Genomic DNA, 14,752 nt, shown 5'->3' with positions numbered 1-14,752 from the left:
CATTGTAAGCTACCCAAAATCGCATATCGGGGCCATTACTGGATGTTTGTGGTGCATACTTGCTGGTAACAAGAGGGCTGAGTCGTCCGCGGTGACTTTGGGACACAGGATCAGGCTTCTTGGGTCCATACCCCACATAATACTTAGCAGTGCAGCGCCTCCATCTGCCGTAGGCTCCAGGGATATGGAGGCGATCTCCCACGGTAGAACTGTAACTCTCCCCCAGTTAGATCACACACCAGGCAGGAGGTATATTGTAAAACAGGAACGGGTTTATTACTACACTTGTTGCAGTAATACAGGTAACTCAGCAGTCACCTGCCGGATCACAGACTCTTCTTTCAGGTATCACCGGAGATAGTCCCTGAACAGTCACTACGGGCCTAGGGCCCCCGCAGCCATCCTAGCTCTTCCCCACCTCCCTAGTGGAGGAAGAGGTATAGTCACTCTAATCCTCCACGGAGGGAAGAGTACATGGGAAGGCCCCAAACTCAGGCTCCCAGTCATGACTTGCCTTCCTCAGAGGGAAGGACCAACAACTAACTTTAGGGGGGTCCTGCCCTTAAGTACAGCCAGAGGGCGAGCATCCCGTTGGCCCAGCCACAACAGGATGTGCCATCCCCTGCCGTCACTCAAGTGCAGTACCAAAGGATGAAGGGGGAAAATCCCATGATAACTACTGGCAGACCTGTGAATACCAGGGTTTACTGCCAGCCCATTGGGTAGATTTAGTAGCCAGGGGGTACCCTGCTACATATGGGACAGTCTGCAGTGGAGATGATTGATGGACAAAGCCTGAGATCATGGCTACATTGGCCATGCATATCATCAATGATCTGTAAAAGTGGTATAAGAGGAACTCTGCTTGTTGTCAACAAGCTCCATGTGGAGCGAACGTTTAACCGGTAGATGAATTAATGCCATTATTTTGTAAATAAAAAAGTGCACTGTCTCCTTACAGGCGACAAAAGCCGTTTTAACACAGTTGATGGAAATACCATGCACCTTCCGTATGATTACATCTCAGTGATGCATTATGGCAAGTAAGTGGAGGTCTGGTCCATTACAGGAGCATGGACAGTTCTGTCTGCGAGAAGAAATCTTGAAATTGTTTAAATACAACTAACAATGTCTCTTCCTGCAGGTTTGCTTATAGCAATACATCCAGCAGACCTTCAATAGTGCCCAAACCTGACCCCGATATGCCTCTTGGACAGAGATATGGACTCAGTTCTTTGGATGTGAAGAAGATTAATACCTTATATGACTGCAGTAAGAGCTTTCCTGACACTTGTATAGAATGTTCGTCACCCTGCGAAGCCTCTGGCGACCAGGACAATCTGCATAATCTGCCCTGCACTGCTGTGGTTAAAGTGTCTGAATCTTTCCTATTTCACTTGCACTCAAGCAGAATTTGCATCATTTATTATAGCAAATAAAAATACCCCTTGTGAGCACATTCACATGTCTCAGACATGCCTGCAACCCTGCCCTTCCCAATTATCTCCTAGCATATAATGCTTCCACTGCAGCAAGGGATTCTGGAATATGGCATGCAAATGAGCACACAGTGGCACCTTTTGCTAACATTTATTCTGCAACTGACTCTGAATTGAAATGCTGTCTCTGGTTTGTATTTCATTTTATGACAACCTGACGTTTTGCTTTTCTTCCCACTAAACCCTTTACATTACAGTAGGTTGATAAATTTGTTTCACTCAAAAGCCAAGCTCTGCTTACTAACTCTATAGACTTCCATTCCTTCAGATCTGTGTAGAGTGAAACTCCCTGATGCAGCTGGGTCCTTCTCCTCTAATGGGGCTTCCCTGGGCCAGGATGGAGGCAGCTGCCTTTGGTTGATCCAAGTCCCATCGGCTAAGGTGAATAGAAAGCACACACCGGCTCTATAAGGACAGTTGGCTTCACCGCCAGTAACACAATTCTAGAAAGAAAGGATGTGTAAATCCATCCAGGGGAAGGTAACAGTCAAACATTGGATTGTTAGCAGTTATTGATACAGCCTAAATGGGCAGAAACTTGTACTGTACTTTATTTTAAAACTTATAATTCAGATGTGCTACACTGTAACTTGTGTAGGTCATGGCAACCCTAACAATCATAACCTGGCTTGAAACTTGCCTATTCGAATGTATCCCTTGCATTTCTAATCTCATACAGTACCTAGTATAGCACAAACAGGCAAAAAACATATACAGGTGTATTGAGTGAATTTTCCCCAAGATGTTTAATGAAAACCAAAAAAAATGGGCATTTAATCACACTGTGCATTTCCATATCTAGTTAAATGAAAACTGTCTTTTTAAAATCTGGTTCTCGTCAGATCTTTTCATCCAGGCACCAAATTGAGGAATTTATTATCAGATTCAATAAAGGACAAATAAAACCAGATTTAAAAGCTCTGACGAATGGGGTATCACCATGGCCCAGTTACACAGCTACCAGTTACCCATACATGTGGAATTATATATAGATATATAGTCGGATGTGTCCCTGGGGATCACATTAACTTGGTACAACAGCACTTCTCACCTTGTGCTCTTCCACCACCAGGTCAAACTGCAGCTCAGTGCTTTCAATGTTCCCTCTTCTTCTGATGACTGTGATGACAGCTACATTAAAGTATATGATGGAGCCAGTAAAGCAGAAAATGTCCTTCTTGGTAAGACCTGTGGGAATAGAGCGATCCCACCTCTGATTTCATCTGGAAAGACGATGCTGGTGGAGTTTGTGAGCAGTCAGTCAGCTCCTCGGAGCAGTTTTCATGCCTCCTATGTCACGGGTAAGTCTCCCTTCCTCAAACTGGAAATGCACTATGCCATCAATAAACGAGAAGCTACTGTTCTAATAAAACATCAATACAGTACATCAACCTATTGTGCAATAGTGCAGAATACATGAGTACTTCAGTATTAGGTGATACCTTTTTTATTTGGACTAACAATTTATGTCATATGACAACCTTTCAAGAGTTCTCCTCTCTTCAGTGTCAGTACATATGCGGTGGTATCTTATAGCCTGGCTGTGTAAGATACCTTGTTTTGTATGAGTGGGATGGAAGCTGGAGTTGTGGAGGTAACTGCATCTGTCTGTTGGTTTCTTGTTTACAGATGTGTGTAGTTTGCCATTTTTCAGTGTTACTGTTATATATAGAAAGTTTACTAGGTTTGCTGAATAATCCATTTTAAGTTTAATTGGTGGATGGAATGAGTTCAGGGACTCGTGGAATTGTTTTAGGTTTACTACACCCTCCGTCAATGCATCTGTAGTATTTGTAGGGTTAGTGGGGGCATGTAGTTAGGAAATCTTGTAGTTCCAGATTTGCCATGAAAAGATTGGCATATTGCGGTGCCATCTTGGTGCCCATTGCAGTCCTCATTAGTTGTTGGTACATTTCCTTGTTGAAGCTGAAGTATTAGTGTGTGAGGATGACTTCTATCAGTTTGGTAATTACTTCAGCGCTGTATTTCTGATCCAGAGGAGATGTTTAGAATTTGAGAAGAAAAGAAACCCAATTTATAGCACTCAATCTCCCAATCTGAATGATAATTTATATAATTAAAATAACTTTATTAATCAGAAGCAATAAAATATACTGTTCTTGAGTATACTAGCACCCTGCTGTATACAGTGTACTCGGGTTCACCACCGCTCCCAGTTTCTGATGGCTATTGTTATTTGAATCTATATGCATACAGTTAGGTCCGGAAATAATTGGACACTGACACAATTTTCATAATTTTGGCTCTGTACGCCACCACAGTGGATTTGAAATGAAACAACCGAGAAGCAATAGAAGTGCAGACTTTCAGCTTGAACAGAATAACCTCACACGTTTGTGAGTATATATATTGAGAGCAGTGTCATCTGTATTTGAGTTTATCCATTTTCACCTTAACAATATTGCACTATCACCATTGTATTTTATTCTTTTTTACATATATTGCGCTTCCCGGACATTTCATCGCTACTATTCTACATGAGGATTGACTGAGCAAACCTCAACTGGGTCACAGCTGCATCATATATTTGTATAAGTATCACTGTACTATTCATATTATTATTGGTTACATCTGATTATTTAGAGCGCCACATTTTGATAAGTTTCCTTTTGTATGAACAAAAATATCGTATGAAACATTTAGGAATTGCAACCATTTTCATACACAGTCCCCTTATTTCAGGGGCTCAAATGTAATTGGACAAATTAACACAATCATAAATAAAATGTTAATTTTTAATACTTTGTCGAGAATCCTTTGCATGCAATGACTGCTTGAAGTCTGGAACGCATGAACATCACCAAACGCTGGGGTTCCTCCTTTGTGATGCTTTGCCAGGCCTTTACTGCAGCTGTCTGCAGTTGTTGTTTGTTCGTGGGTCTTTCTGTCTTAAGTTTTGTCTTCAGCAAGTGAAATGCATGCTCGATCGGGTTGAGATCAGGTGATTGACTCGGCCATTGCAGAATATTATATTCTTTGCCTTAAAAAAACTCATGGGTTGCTTTCATAGTATGTTTTGGGTCATTGCCCAATCAATTTAGCTGAATTTGGCAGAATCTGAGCAGACAATATATCCCTATACACTTCAGAATTCATCTGGCTGCTTCTGTCTTCTGTCATATCATCAATAAACACTAGTGACCCAGTGCCATTGGAAGCCATGCATGCCCATGCCATCACACTGCCTCCACCGTGTTTTACAGATGATATGGTATGCTTCGGATCATGAGCCGTTCCAAGCCTTCTCCATACTATTTTCTTCCCATCATTCTGGTACAGGTTGATCTTAGTTTCATCTGTCCAAAGAATGCTGTTCCAGAACAGCTGGCTTTTTTTAGATATTGTTTGGCAAAGTCTAATCTGGCCTTTCTATTCTTGAGGCTTATGAATGGTTTGCAACTTTTGGTGAACCCTCTGTATTTTCTCTCGTGAAGTCTTTTCTTTATGGTAGACTTGGATAATGATATGCCTACCTCATGGAGAGTGTTCTTCACTTGGCTGGATGTTGTGAAGGGGTTTTTCTTTACCATGGAAAGGATCCTATGATCATCCACCACTGTTGTCTTCCGTGGACGTCCAGGCCTTTTTGTGTTGCAGAGCTCACCAGTGCGTTCTTTTTTTCTCAGAATGTAGCAAACGGTTGATTTGGCCGCTCCTAATATTCCTGCTACTGTATCTCTCTGATGGATTTTCTTTTTTTTGCAGCCTAAGGATGCCCTGTTTCACTTGCATTGAGAGCTCTTTTGACCGCATGTTGTGGGTTCACAGCAACAGCTTCCAAATGTGAATGCCACAACTGGAATCAACTCCAGACCTTTCATCTGCTTAATTGATGATGAAATAACGAAGGAATAGCTCACACCTGTCCATGAAACAGCTGTTGAGTCAATTGTCCAATTACATTTGATCCCTTGAAAAAGAGAGGGCTACATATTAAAGAGATGTAATTCCTAAACCCTTCCCTCAATTTGGATGTGAATACCCTCAAATTAAAGCACTTACGCCTATATTCATTATTTAACTGTAACTTGAATTTATTTTGGTAAACAGCTGAAATAACAAAACTTGTATCAGTGTCCAATTATTTCCGGACCTATCTGTATATTATGTACTGTCTACTTTTAGTGCCTGCTAATTACCACTGAGTTTGTAGCATCTACCTTACACCATTTAGACACAGTGTGTCTTTCTACAGCTAGAGTGTTTACATTTTTTTTATCACACAGTTGTGGTCTTTTCCCCTGGATAATATATCCCTGATTAATTAGTTACATCATCAGTCTGTAAATCAAATTGAACCAGACTGAGTTCAGTGTACTCACCTCTGACTTGAATTACAATTAATCACAGTGACTAATACCTGGAGATCCACCTCTGGTAAAATGGTTACATATTAACTAGGTGGTCACCACCATATTACCCTCTACACGCACCGTTTTCAGTATATGGAGCCCTTATATTGAGGGATCCATTTTAGGGACTATTGCAATATACTATTACTGCTATCCCTATCAATAGAGGGTCCGGGATGTTTACTTTGAAACTCATCATTGGATCATTTGTGCGTCTACATGTCATTTTAAGGCCCTCTAATTTATTGCTTGTGGTTCATAAAGTTATTTTCATTATATAAATTATCATTCTGATTGGGAGATTGAGTGCAATAAATTGGGTTACTTTTCTGCTCAAGTTCTAACCATTACCCCTACCCATGAGCACCGCTCCCTACCTACTGTCAAGCTGATGCGGGGGGTACCCTATTTAGTCTCCAGGGTAGATGTTGTAAGGACTATCGTAACGTAGCTGGACATGTACAAGTGCATGGGAGATGTCAAGCTCAGAAACTGAACGTGTTGCATTGGGATGTATTAGCAGCCGTAGTAACAAATAACCTTTTTATTCCCAGTGAACTATGGTGGCACTTTCACCACAGATAATGGGATTGTGACCTCTCCGAGGTACCCTAATAGGTATCTCAATGACATGGACACTGTCTGGACCATCATAGCTCCACAAAGATATAAGGTGAGACATCTCACAAAGTACAAAATCCATCAGATCCCATGATGCTTCAAAATGTCGCTGCTCTGCTGTCTGATCCTCTCTCTTTGGTTCCAGAGAGGACTGCAAGGTGGGCAACACCAATGTTTTGCTGGTAGGGGGTTTGACTGGGTCTTAGTTGTCACTGGTATTTAGTGTCATGAGATGACTTATAAAGGCAGCAAAAAATAAAGGGATGGAACAAAAGGTGCTGATCACATGAGAATCCACAATATAAGAAACCAGACACAAACTGACTATTACATATAATATAAACTATGAATCAGTTCACAGAATGTTAATGCACCAAAGCTTTACTTATGCCTTTGTGTGCTTCAATAAAATAGCAGAATTAGGCCTATAAATATTGAGCCCTAACTCAGATATGTCTTTCCCTTCTAGATATCTCTGATTTTTGCCTCGTTTGACTTGGATTATTCCCCAACATGTTCCAAAGATTTCCTTATTGTAACTGATGGGAGCAGTAAAAGTGCCCCCGTCCTGGGCAAATACTGCAGTGATGAGACTATTCCTACATTGCTGTCTTCTGGGAATGTGATGCTGCTCCAGTTTCATAGCGACCACTTTGTGACAAACCCGGGCTTCAAGGCATCCTATCACTTTGGTAAGTGGCTGCATAGAACTGTCCCAGCAGCATCTGGATTCAGCCAGTAACATTGTTCTAAGTCACATAACCAGCGTAGCGAGCACATGATCTGGGCTCTTAGAGCAGTTACAGCCAAGAAAGTCTTCTTCTGTTTATGGCTTTATACGCATTGTGAGACCCAGGAAGCGTGCGTTGTTACTCTGCCCCTGCAATGTGTTCATCCCTTGCTACCTGCATCGCAGGTGCCACTGGCAACAATTGGATTAATATTAAGTCCCATATCCAGTCTTGAATGTCTCTTTCTTATTCTTGCCCACCCGCTTTATCAGTGATTCCATATACTGAAGAGATTAATATGCTTGTTTAATAAATGCTTCTCATTGAATTTTTGCAGTGACCTCTCGCTGATCTGGAAGATGAAGAAAGAGGATTAACGAGAGAACTGTTTGTAAATATTCTTTCGGAGGAAGCGTCACTTTTCTTTATAATAACGTGTTTCGTGTTATAACGAATGGGCCATGACCTGGAAATAATTCGATGTGATGTTCCCTGCAAAATGGGGCCAAGATAGCATGTGTCCGTCTCTGGATTATTGCTAATCTGGATGACTGTTATATTTTGGGCCCATGTTGCAGTGAAGTACCGTTTTTAAAGCTGTAAATATGGAGTGACTTTAATGACCCCGTGACGGGGGGTCAGTGTAAGGAAGGTCACGCGCGCAGCTTCCTTACGCTGCATTGATTGCACACCCTGGGAGGATGTTACCGTGCGGGAGATGCGTTGTGGGATAGTTTGTGGCCTGGGACTCTGTATAAATTGCCCCCAAATCTCAAACTGATGCGTGCTGTCACTCTGAGTTGTGACTTCGGGATTTGTTGTCCTTGACAAGTCTTAAAGTGACACAAACTTGCCATGTTAATGAGGTGCACAATATGTAACAAGACAATGCGATTTCTTTGTACGATTGGGAATGTTTTAACTTGGTGCTAAGTGCCAGTGATGGCTAATTGTAATAATGTAAGCTTTACTATGTTCTGTTGTAATACTAAAACCATGTACAGAGGGATTTATTGGTGCAATAAAACCAGACTTTTACATCAGACACTTGTCCTTCCTCCTTCTGCTGATATTCACTGACTAAACCTGCTCACAATAAAGCCAAATCAAGATTAGTTAGTGTGCAGTATGGCAACCAAAGGGTTAAAATCTGCTTGTTAAATGCCTTTTCAGTTCTGCTTTGCATGAGGGTCTGTGCCCTCAAATTACACTTTTCTAGCTTAATTGATAATCAAACAATTGACAATTAAGGAGGAACGATGTCTTCTCACGACATCAGTTTTACAGCCAACGTTCTCTGGTTTATACAATTCCCTGTAGGGTGGAGCATCGTATTGCAGGTTACGGAGACTAAGGCTCTGTGAGCTTCCAAGGGCACATATATTCCTTAAAACCATAACCCTAAGGCTGCGGTTAGTGCGCTCGACAGCGATGCGACGGATGATGTGACCCATCGCCGTTGCCACCCGCGAAAGTTGTATTTTGCTTTGCAGCGACGTCACAAGCGACCTGGCCATTGATTGGTTCAGAGGCTGTCACGTGACGACAGCCTCTGAAAAATCAAATTTGATCGGCTTCCAAATTTCGCCCGTCAGCCTCGCTCCCGTCGTGTCGCGCTTACTATAAGCGCACGCGACGGCGGCAATACATTTGTTTTGCCGCGACATTGCGTCGCCGGCACTATAAGCGCAGCCTAAGGGTTATAGTATATTTATATTTGCAGCCTAACTAGGATTAAAATAATTAATGTTCTGCATAACTTGGTGAAATCCTATATGATTATGTGTAACATGCACTAATCTGTCATTGGAAAGTAGAAATGTGCAGAATTCTGCAATGACGAGTAGCAAGTAATTAATGTTACTCTAAAGGTTAGAAAGGGACCTATTTCATTTAATATGGATACGATTGGGAGATCTTCACAAATATATTGGCATTATTATAATTTGGTGATTACTGGGAGAGGTATTTTGAATTAATAATCCCCCACGCCTCATTCCAGATATTTAGTCATAAGTGTCTCTGGTCATGGGTAAGTGACAAACAGCTGATAGGTCTCACCCTTACAGCCCTGTCTCGCGCAGGTCAAATAATTATATAAGAACTGATGTTTGAGTCACACACAAATGAGGTTTCTCTTGTACAAATCTCATATTTCCTGCCCATTATCACCAGAGGAAAATCAGACTACAAGACAGCAGCGGTGTCTGTTCACAAGAGCTCAGTTAGTAAGGTACGGGTCTGTTTTATTCCTGTTCTATGTCTCACTCCATGTGCTGTATGTTTCTAAAACAAATTACCCCCCCAAGCGCTAAAGCTTTTGTTATATTAAATCTAAAAGGTAAGTGCTGTTTTTGCTCTCTAATTGATCTGTTTACCTTTGAAGGGATTACCCTCCTTTTCATACACATTTTGCTACATCAGGTTTTTGTTCCTTTGGATGTTCTTCTGGTGCACCGGGTACTGACATGGTGTAAAACCTTAAATTAATTCTTGTGGCGGTAGTGTAATTGGGGTGTAGTCTGATGGTTTTGGGGTATTTCAGGGCTCATTTATAGCGATCTATGGTGTGTAGCTGGTGCAAATTGACCAAATTGACCAAATTGATGCTGGTGCTGCGCCTCAGCTCAAGTCTTCGCCGGGACTACGGACTGCCGGAGACCTTACCAGAGGCCACCTCGTTGCTGAATATCTCCCCACTGAACGGATCTCCCTGCCAGCCACCATCTCTCAGGCATAACGGGCCCTTGCGTTCGGTATAATGGATGTTAGTGCTAATAATCTGCCTAACAGGTGTTCACAGTGACAGCGCAGATCCTCAGAGCCCTAAAATATGGACGTTAGAAGAGTAAGCATATACTTTTTACTGTAAGGTGCATGAAGATATAACAGACCTGTTCCCACTAATAGCACAACTAGCCAACGCGTCACGCAGGACGCAACCCACCACCGTGTCCCCACACCGTGACCTTAATACATACAGTATATGTCCCTTAGTCACTCCACCCACCGAGTGTCCCCAAGTGTGACTCTCCCACCCTGACGTGATCAGCGCCGTAAGTATAAGGTGTTGTGCACTTTTTTAAGATACCTGCCGGGCGCTCCTGCACCCGGGCCCGCAGACAACTTCGCAAAGGATCCGACGATCAGCAAACCCTTCTGTGACGTCCTTCTGGGGCGATCCCGCCCGGATAATGGCTCTTTCTCTGGTGAGGCCTGATCCTAGACCTCTCCTCAGGGAGTGCAGCATCCGCTGTGCCCCTAAACTATCTAGGCAGCTCTAATGAGGCAGGTTCCCTATCGTAGGGCCTGTCCCTACAGCAGCCACAAACTGAAGGGTGACTCAGGGTCCTAACTGGGCCTAGGAGTTCTGGCCTAGTGCAGACGGTCACTGACCTCTGCACACTCACCCAGGGCCGCCAACAGAAATCACGGGGCCCGGGACAAACATTTTAAGCAGGCCCCCTCCCCGTGTCAGCGGTATTGCCCGCCGCCGCCCCCCGTTTCACACCTCACGAGCCCCCATCCCATTTATTTCTCTCCTTTCCGTCTCACCCTCCCGCCACGCATGTATTTCTCTCCCCTGCTTCTCACTCTTACTCCCTCTTTTCCTCACTCACCCCCTCTCCTCTCCCTCCGTCAATTACCCCACGCTCACTCATTCCGTACCCCCCCACAAGATATATACCAAAATACTTCCCATCCCAAAATATATACAACCCCCCCCCCAAATGCATACAAAACCCACACCTACCCAAAACATACATATACATACATATATATAAATACACACACCTTACTGGGAATGTGTGTGTGTGTGTGTGTGTGTGTAGACCCATCAAGGTTGAAACAGCTGTCTGTGGGTGGTTTTCTGGGTATGCACCTTAACCCTGGCTGTGCTCAAAGCTGTGACCATGCAGCAAGCTTAAGCCTATAGGGAACCATGTTAAAAATGGTTATTGAGGCAAAAAGTGACACTGTGTGCTCATTTGCATGTCATTTCCCAGAATCCCTTGCTGCAGTGGAAGTGCTGTATGCTGGGTGATAATGGGGAAAGGCGGGGTTGCAGACCTGCCTAAGACATGCAGATGAGCATACAGCTATATTTGCATATTTGCTTTCCTGTGGAGGGTTTTTGTCACTTTTTTTACTCACCATAACTTAACTCAGTATTATGGTTTGGCCTATCCCATAAGCCTCTCTTGCATCCCAGTAAAATCAACCCCACACTGATGAGACCCATCAAGGTTGAAACAGCTGTCTGTGGGTGGTTTTCTGGGTATGCACCTTAACCCTGGCTGTGCTCAAAGCTGTGACCATGCAGCAAGCTTAAGCCTATAGGGAACCATGTTAAAAATGGTTATTGAGGCAAAAAGTGACACTGTGTGCTCATTTGCATGTCATTTCCCAGAATCCCTTGCTGCAGTGGAAGTGCTGTATGCTGGGTGATAATGGGGAAAGGCGGGGTTGCAGACCTGCCTAAGACATGCAGATGAGCATACAGCTATATTTGTATATATATATATATATATCCAATCCATATAAAAAATATCCCAACACCCCCAATACATATATATAAAAATCAAATTTACGTTGGGAATGATCTCAGCCGGTCAGGCCGGTGGCTGCAGTGGGGGGGGGGGGGGGAGGGGGCGGCATGCTGGTGGTGGTGGCAGTGCTGTTGGGGGAGGTGGGGGGCAATGCTGTGGGGGGGGGTACGGGGGTTTCTGGCGGCTGCGAGGGGTAGCTGGAACGCCCGATCCTGTGGGGAGGGGGGACGGGGGACGGGAGTGGCAATGCTGCGAGGGGCCCGGCGGATGGTAACAGTAGTTGCCGCCGGCCCCGTTGCAGGCACCCCTCGTTGCTGCTCCCGGTGTGCTGCGTGGCTGATGCTGCGGGGGGAGAGGGCGGCGGAACGTTCTGGTGGCAGCAGGGGGGGGCCGTGCCCCGATGCTGCGGCTGGGGCTGGCGGTTTTGGCCTGGTGGCTGTGGGGGGGGGATTAAGTGGCAGGGGTTGTGGGGGAGGTGGCAGGGGCTGTGGGGGGGGGGGGGGGCGGTGGCAGTTGCTGCCGGCCCCACTGAGACACCTGTCTCCCGATTTCCTGCGCGCGCCGGGCCTCCCTCTCACCGGCGCCATTTTTTTTTAAATAACTGGCGCCCGGCCGCACAGGGGGCCCGGGTGGCTGGGCCCCCCTCACCTACGGGACCCGGGATGCCAGTGCCCTTTGTCCCCGCCTGTTGGCAGCCCTGAACTCACCACTTACCCATAGCCTCTCCTGTTGCCGACTGACCCCAATCTCCTCCCCTGTCAGCTTTTACCTCCTTCCCCAGAGGAATCCTCACCCCCTATTGGCTCCCTGGCATCAGGTGGTGAGTCCTTAAGGCTCATGGGACTTGTAGTCCCTGCCCAGGGCCCTTTCTGATTGGCCAGCCTTTCGCGCGCACGTACTGCGCATGCACAACCTACGAGGGGCCTCCCGCCGCGCATCTGCACTGTGCATGCGCTAGGGAACAAACATGGCGGCGCCCTGTGCTTGTGGGCCGCCGCGGAGCCTCCGGAGCACTGGAGTGCTCCCTTCTCGGCACCCACCTTCCAGAAATGCCAGAGGGTCTGCCGCTTGGCTCCGGCGGCACCCGCGATCACCCCCGCAGCAGAGGTAACGAGGGGGGCCCAGGGGAACCCCATTATAATAAATATGCATATTTTTATTTCAAATAGATTAACTGTTGTTTACGATATGTTTTAAGGAACCCACGTGAGCTCGTCATAGATTAAATTCAAGTGCACAATTGAAGTTGAAATCTGTGAGGTTTGGAAATCTCTGTAGCCTAGAATTTCATCGATGGTATCATGAAGATTCTAACCCCAGCCCTGACATCTGTAACCTCAAACTACTCATGCTGCCCATTTGGACAGAGCCTACATCATATAATGCACATGTCACGTACACGCGTGTGAGTGAGAGGGGTAGACAGCTGGCCATCCAGTTTTCCATCTCACCTCCCAGCAGGATACTATAAATAATCCCTCAAAGCCCCTAAAACCATCAGACTACACCCCAATTACACTTCCACCACCAGAATAAATTTACACCGTGGTGCACCAGAAGAGGATCCAAATGAACAAAAACCCGATGTTGCAAAATGTGTACGAAAATGAAGGAAATCCCTTCAAAAGTAAATAGATCAATTATAGAGAAAAATCAGCACTTCAATTTAATAGAACAAAAACATTAGTGCTTGGTGAAAAATAATAAAAAAGATTAGAAACATACAGCACATGGAGTGAGACATAGAACAGGAATAAAACAGACCCGTACCTTACTAACTGAGCTCTTGTGAGCAGACACTGCTGCTGTCTTGTAGTTTGATTTTCCCCAGGTGATAATGGGCAGGAAATATGAGATTTGTACAAGAGAACGTGTGAATGGGGGGTGATGAATGGGGGATGGTGAATGGGGGATGGTGAATGGGGGGGTGGTGAATGGGGGGGTTGTGAATGAGGGGGTGGTGCTCAAGTACCTGATCCTATTTCAAAATGTATCCATTCATTGAAAGGGAAAGAGCATGCTGGGTAAATAATGATATTTATAGCAATATTATAGCAATCAATGTACTAAACCTATAGAGGGGCTCTAAAACACCTCCCCCCTCCTCATTGGATTGGCCCCAGGTATGAGTACTCACAAGTCCCCAGCAGCTCTCCCCAAAGCGTGCAGCTGTGTCCAGGTCAGGAGAATCCAATGCAGTGTGTGTGCAGCGCACAGCAAAGAGAGAGAGAAGCAGGTCTGGCAAAAAAATAATCTCTTTAATGGGAAGCCATAAAATAGAGGGTTGCAACCCTCCTACGCGTTTCATGCAGGTTATGCACTTTATCAAGAAACCTGCACGAAACGCGTAGGAGGGTTGCAACCCTCTATTTTATGGCTTCCCATTAAAGAGATTATTTTTTTGCCAGACCTGCTTCTCTCTCTCTCTTTGCTGTGCGCTGCACACACACTGCATTGGATTTGTACAAGAGAAACCTCATTTGTGTGACTCAAACATCTGTTCTTTTATAATTATTTGACCTACATAGTTACATAGTTACATAGTTACATAGTTACATAGTTACATAGTTACATAGTTACATAGTAGATGAGGTTGAAAAAAGACGTACGTCCATCAAGTTCAACCTATGCTAAATTTAGACAACAGATACTTTACCCTATAGCTATACTTACTTATTGATCCAGAGGAAGGCAAACAAAAACCCCCAGAGTCATATCATTCAATGATATCTCATAAGGGGAAAAAATAAATTCCTTCCTGACTCCAAGAATTGGCAATCGGATTAATCCCTGGATCAGCATCCTTCCGATGTATACTTATTTGGTATATCCCTGTATACCTTTCCTATCTAAAAAGATGTCCAACTTTTTTTGAACAAATCTATTGTATCTGTCATCACAGTCTCCATGGGTAATGAATTCCACATTTTAACTGCCCTTACTGTGAAGAACCCTTTCCTTTGTTGCTGGTGAAATCT

The sequence above is a fragment of the Ascaphus truei genome, chromosome 12, assembly GCF_040206685.1.
Source record: "Ascaphus truei isolate aAscTru1 chromosome 12, aAscTru1.hap1, whole genome shotgun sequence".
Lineage (NCBI taxonomy): Eukaryota > Metazoa > Chordata > Amphibia > Anura > Ascaphidae > Ascaphus > Ascaphus truei.
The sequence above is the reverse complement of the archived record's forward strand: the minus strand, read 5'-3'. Positions refer to the sequence as shown.